The sequence below is a fragment of the Peromyscus leucopus genome, chromosome 1 (assembly GCF_004664715.2).
Source record: "Peromyscus leucopus breed LL Stock chromosome 1, UCI_PerLeu_2.1, whole genome shotgun sequence".
In the NCBI taxonomy this organism is placed as follows: domain Eukaryota; kingdom Metazoa; phylum Chordata; class Mammalia; order Rodentia; family Cricetidae; genus Peromyscus; species Peromyscus leucopus.
Genome location: NC_051063.1, coordinates 45,295,350 through 45,301,349, shown reverse-complemented (window position 1 = coordinate 45,301,349; position 6,000 = coordinate 45,295,350).

Here is a 6,000-nt window from a genome sequence, read left to right as displayed (position 1 = left end):
TAGGAGACACGATCTCACAGCAAACTCCCTGATCCTCTGGCCCTTACCCCACCCCACCCCGCTCTTTCCTCCCTCTCTTCCACAATGTTCTCTAAGTCTTTGGTGCAGGACTTGTTTTGGGACTGGGCTCCATAGCTCTGTATTTTGATTGGTTGTGGTTTTCTGTCATGGTCTCCCTCTGTTGCAAAGTGAAGTTTCCTTGATGAGGGGTGAGGGCTACACTTATCTGTGGATATAAAGATAAATGTTTAGTTAGGGATTATGCTGGTTTAGTAAATATTGTTGGTTCTCCTTCAAGATCCATGACTGGCCCTGGGTAGGCTAGGTTTCCAGTACCAGGCATTGCTCCGCTCTTGTGTCAGCCACCATGGCTGTGACATAAGAAACTTTTAACACCAGCCTTGGAGAAGGACTTTCAGTTGCAGTCCCAAAGCTAGGCATTTTCAGGCACTTAGAGTTTCCAAAAGCCAGTTCCTTTAAAGAACTGTTTGCCCAGGTCATGTAATTGATCCAATATTGACTTTATTTATGGCCACATACGTGAGGTCTGCTTTACAGTCCCTTTTACAGCCATGTTTGCTTAATGGCTGATTCATCCACCTTGCTCTGCCATGATTCTACTGGAAATTCTAAAGATAAAACGTCAGGTATGTCTTAGATACAAATGGTTGAAATCACTGTTTGTAAAAGATGCTCATTCTTATTGGGGTTCCTTAAAACATCTGTGGAGTCCACACCATGCACCAGGCATGAAAGATGGAGGGGAAACACAGTCTCTGACCTTGTAAAACTTACATCTTTTTGAGGGATGGGAGGGTGAGATGACAAGTGAAAAATGGCCATGATACTGAGAGAAAAGGGCTATGAAGAGAGGCAAAGAGAGACCATGGAAGCCCAAAGGGGACCTTTTCTTTTGCTCCATCCTTCACCAGGCGTCTGGTCTGGTGGCAGATCATTCACAGGTCTCTTCTCCAGCATCTCTGAGTGACTTTGTGTGGCACGGTGCAATGTGGTCATCACACTATCTACCTTGGGGGGGGGGGATCGCTCTTTCCAGCCACCTTTGCCGTAAGTGGAGCCATGGGACCAAGCTCTGCCTCATCGTAATGTGTCCCTTCTGGAAGTTAGAACTAGTGTGTAGTGGGTAGCCACTCCAGCTTTGATCTGGAAGTTCCAGCCCCCATTGAGGCTTCCGTAACTGTCACACCTACAAGGCGGGCCGAGAGAGGACCCTGAAGACCTCTTTCCCAGACCCTGCAACCTATCCCTTCACTTGTAAGTTACCCCACAAAAGAAACCTCCCCTTTAACTACGTGAAGTGGCTTTAATAATTTCACCAATATCTGGTGTTCACGTGGGGCAAATTCCAACGGCCTGGGTGGCTCCCACCCTCAGCTCCTTCCCCGGCTGGCGGGGACTTGAAGCTGCAGGGTAGGAACTCATGAGCTTTAGACCAACAGCTATGGAACCTGCATGTGACCAGACAAAGCCCTCTATACGGGAGATAGTTGTGTAGCTGGGTCTGTTTGAGGGGGCCCTGGCAGTGTGATCTATCCCTGGTGCATGAGCAGGCTTTCTGGATCCCATTACCTGTGGTTGGACACCTTGCTCGCCCTTGATGAAGCAGAGAGGGGCTTGGTCCTGTCTCAACTGAATGTACCAGGCTTTGATGTCCCACCGTGGGAGGACTTACCCTTTTGGAGGAGGGGATGGGAGGTGAGTTGGGAGGGAGAAGGCAGAGATTGGGGGAGTGGGAGAAGGGATGAGAGGGATCTGTGGTTTTTCTGTAAAATGAATAAAAAAATTTAAATAAATAAAAAATATCCCCCCCCAAAGAAAGAAAGCAGGAGCTGCTGCAGCCCTACTATGTATATGAAGAAGATACCAACAGAATTACAGAACTAATAGTGTGACATTGCTGATCTAAACTGACACTGTCTGGGGCCGTACTTCACTTTATCATTTCTAAAGTTGTAATTAATTTCTTAATTATTGGGGTGGGGCCCACGTGTGCCACAGTGCATGTCTGCAGATCGGAGGACAACTCTCGGGAGCCAGTTGCCACGCCCCACCTTCCAGGCAGGGTCTCTCTTCCTGTTTCTGCTGTTCTGTGTATTCAGGCTAGCTGGTCCATGAGCTTCCGGGCTCTTCTGTCTCCATCACCATATCACTGTAACAACGTCGGACTTATGGATGCATGTCCCCCCACCCCACACACACACATCTGCCTTTTTACATGGGTTCCAGGGATTAAACTCAGGTTGTCAGCGTATAAGGCCAGTGTCTTCATCTGATGAGCCACCTCTCCGGCGCATTTTTTAAACTTATTACTGTTGTGCAGTGTGTGTGTGTGTGTGTGTGTGTGTGTGTGTGTGTGTGTGTGTGTGTGTGTGAGAGAGAGAGAGAGAGAGAGAGAGAGAGAGAGAGAGAGAGAGAGAGGCATGTACAGAGGTCAGAGGACAGCACTGGGGTTTGTAGGATCTGGTCTCTCCTTCTACCTGACCTGAGTTCCAGGAATTGAACTCAGGTCATCAGGTCTGTGCAGCACGCACCTTTACCAGCTGAGTCACCTCGCTGACTCTCTTTTCTCTAAGCAATAAACATCCTTGATTGGGTAGTTCTCCTCAGCTATTCATATTTGAACGCCTCTGTACTGCTGCTGGATAAGGGCGAAGAAATGCCGTTTAGATGGATAGGCAAAACGAACGGGGACCTTGGGGCCAGGTGATGTCACCCTCTTCCCCTGTATTCTTTCCACCACCCACCCCCATCTACACTGTAGTCATTGCTAGGAAACAGAAATGATTCTGGATGTTACTCTCCATTTGCAATGTGCTCTCCCCTGTTTTCTGGCTTTGAAGGCTTGAAAAGCAGGGGCCTGACTGGGGATGGGTGGTAGTAGCTCAGTCTCGGGAAGCAGACACTCATATTCACATTTTAGGTGCCGCTGTCCTCATTGTCACCTTGAGTAGGTCACTTACGTTCTCCCAACACAGCTTTCTTATCTGTGTGATGCTCACAGCATTGTCATACTGCGTGACTATGAGAATAAATCTCCATGGCCCACGAGGTGTCACGGGACACACATAGGAGTCTCTGATATAAAGCAGACACTGGTGGTCAGAACACCCTATCATGCTAGCTGGGGGCCACCATTCCCATCTTGGGGCTGAGGAAACTAAGGACAGAGAATGTCAGGTGGCTTGCCCAGCACTGATCATCACTAGAATTTCAACCTGGGTCAATGGACTCCCTGTCTAGGTTTTTCCCAGGTATTGTGCTCTGCTGATGTTGTCTGAGGTACAAAAGAAACTTTCAAAATGGAAGTGCTTCCCTCCTCATCTGCAATAACCAGACTCATTTCCAATAAAGTGCATTCCTTCGAGGGAAAAAATCTTTACTGCAGCATGCATGCCTTAAAGTCATAGAACACCCTCAACCTAATAAGCAGCTCATTGTTTATATTGATGATGAGATGCTCAGGAAGGCTGTTCTTGGTTCTGCTGTCTGCTGCCTGGCATTCACCTCTACCTCATGAAGATGAAATGAAAAGGTACATCATCATCTTCGCCTTCATGCACCTTCATCATCCAAGGAAGGTAGCTTGTCCTCATTGTCTTGCCTTTGTCACTCATACCTTCATCATCCACGGGAGGAGGCTTACCTTCATCATCCACACAGAGGCTCACCTTTGTCTTCCATACAAGGTGGCTCATGTGCATTAGCATAATTTGTGACTAAAACAGCCAAGTGATGTTTTATGTTTATCCTTTAATGCATGCACCTTTTTGGTACATTTCAGATCCAAACTATAGCAGGGAGCTTACCTGAGTGAGTGAGGCTGCAAGGCTGAGTGAAGGCCACCGTCAGATGCCAACCTGTTCCTTCTGGCATGTGTTATTCCTTCTCTGCTTGCTGGGTTTGGGGACACTACATGAGGTTGGTTCTTTGGGGATTCCCACCTTTTCAGGACTGTGGGACAATCTTAGGGCTTTGTCCTGTCAGCTGCCTCTACATAAACCTCACCCTCGCTCCCTGACCTCTCAGCCTTGTTTGAGCATTACCACTAGAAGCAGACAGGAGACTTCTCTTGAATGCCAGCCTGGTATTTCCATTAAACCAGCCAGAGTTAACATCACTAGAGCATTAGTGAAAAGGGGGAGCAAGGCCCATAAATGAGCAGATCTGACTTAGGAGAACAAAATCCTGGGGATCTCCAAAAGAAAGATTTCACCAAAATCATAACACACAAGGCCAGACAGCAGGACAGCCACTGCCTTGAAGAACCTTGGTTCCGCCCTCTTCCCTGTGACCTTGGGTAAGTGACTCCATCTCTGGGATCTGTTGTGCCACTAGGTTGGATTAGTTCCAATCAGTAATGCCCAGAAACCCCCAGAGAGTTTGTTAAGTATACACTCTCCCAAATATCAGATGGAGATCCGGAGGCCTGGGGATAAGCATTTACAAGAAGCTCCGAGGGAATTTCCTGGATCCAAAATCCATATATAGATGGTCTGAAGCCAGTTCCTCCCACTGCTGACCTTCCTTGTGTGGGGGCCTGGAGGCACGGAAAGTAATCAGGAAATGCTGGCTGCTAGTCACCTCTGTCCAGAAATGCAGCCATCAACAGCTGCCAGATGGCAGGTGGCAGGGAGGGTTAGGGAGGGCTGTATTTGCTGTGTTGTTCAAACAGCACCTGTTGGACTGCAGTGGACACAGGAAACCTCACGCGGCAGATAAGAACCCTGTACTTTCCTTGGCTTCCTTCTCATCGCAGGCAAGTGTGGAGGCCCACAAAGGTTTCCTAGTGAGATCTGAGCTTGTTTTACCCAGCAGGGTATGACTCATATGTATTAGAGGATTGCTTGACCATGTGCATGCTTACTAGGTGATTGGAAGGGTCTACACTTGGCTGAGCTACGGAAAGGTCTTTGCTCCACCCCTTGGCATTCCTATAAAAACTCTTTAGAAGAGCCGGGAGGGGCCAGCGGATAAGGATTCAGGCCCTCCTGAGGCTGTCCTGTGTTTCTGTCTCTTCCTTCTATCCTTTTATCTAAATATTTCTCACTTCATCCTCCTCAAGAGTACCCTGTGGGGGAAAAGTGGGAGCTGGTCTCCCACAGGCAAGTAACTCTTTGGAAGTCACAAACTGCGAGGTTTTTTTGTTTGCTTGTTTGTTTGTTCGTTTTGTGGGAGGTTCCATATTTTGAAATTTCAGGTTTCTCTCAGAAAAAAAACTAAAAGTTAAGTCATCGTGGTGGTTTCACTGAGAAATGTCCTCCACAGGCTCCCTTGCTGGTGGCCCTGATTGGGGAGGTGTGAGAGGTATAGTTTTGCTGGAGGAAGCATGTCACTGGAGGTGGGCTTTGAGAGCTTACCGTATTGCTTCACTTCCGGTTTGCCCTCTCTGTTCTGTGCTGGTGGTTAGGATGTGAACTGTCAGCTTCCTGTCATCCCTGCCCCTTACGGCCAAGCCTCCCCATGATGGATGCTTACCCCTCTGGAACTATAAGCCAAAATAAACGCTTCCTGCTAGAAGTTGCCTTAGTCATGGTGTTTTATTAAAGCAACAGAAGAGTTAACTAATGCGGCCATATGGCAGTCATTGTTCTTGGACAAACAGCTCCCCCTGAGAACATGCACCTCCAGCCTCCACTGTAGCAGCTGCCCCATCTCATTGCCCACCAGGCCCCTGAGAAGCAGATATTGAAGTACTTCCACTCTAAAAATGTGGCTGGGACAAACCAGAGGAACAGACAGCTGGACACAGCGTGCCCCTGAGGACTGGGAGTTGCCTCTGGGCCTCAGGTTTTCACCTATGTAGAGACATTAAGAAATCAGTGGTGTATTTATAACAAAATTGTTGCAGAGGTCACTGACCATTGTGTACATGGTTTGTCCCTGTGGAGGGTCATTGGAAAAAAGAATTCCTTTAGTCACTGAAAAATACTGTTGAATAGTTGTCAGTAAGGATAAGTATCACGTATTGTGACCCATTCT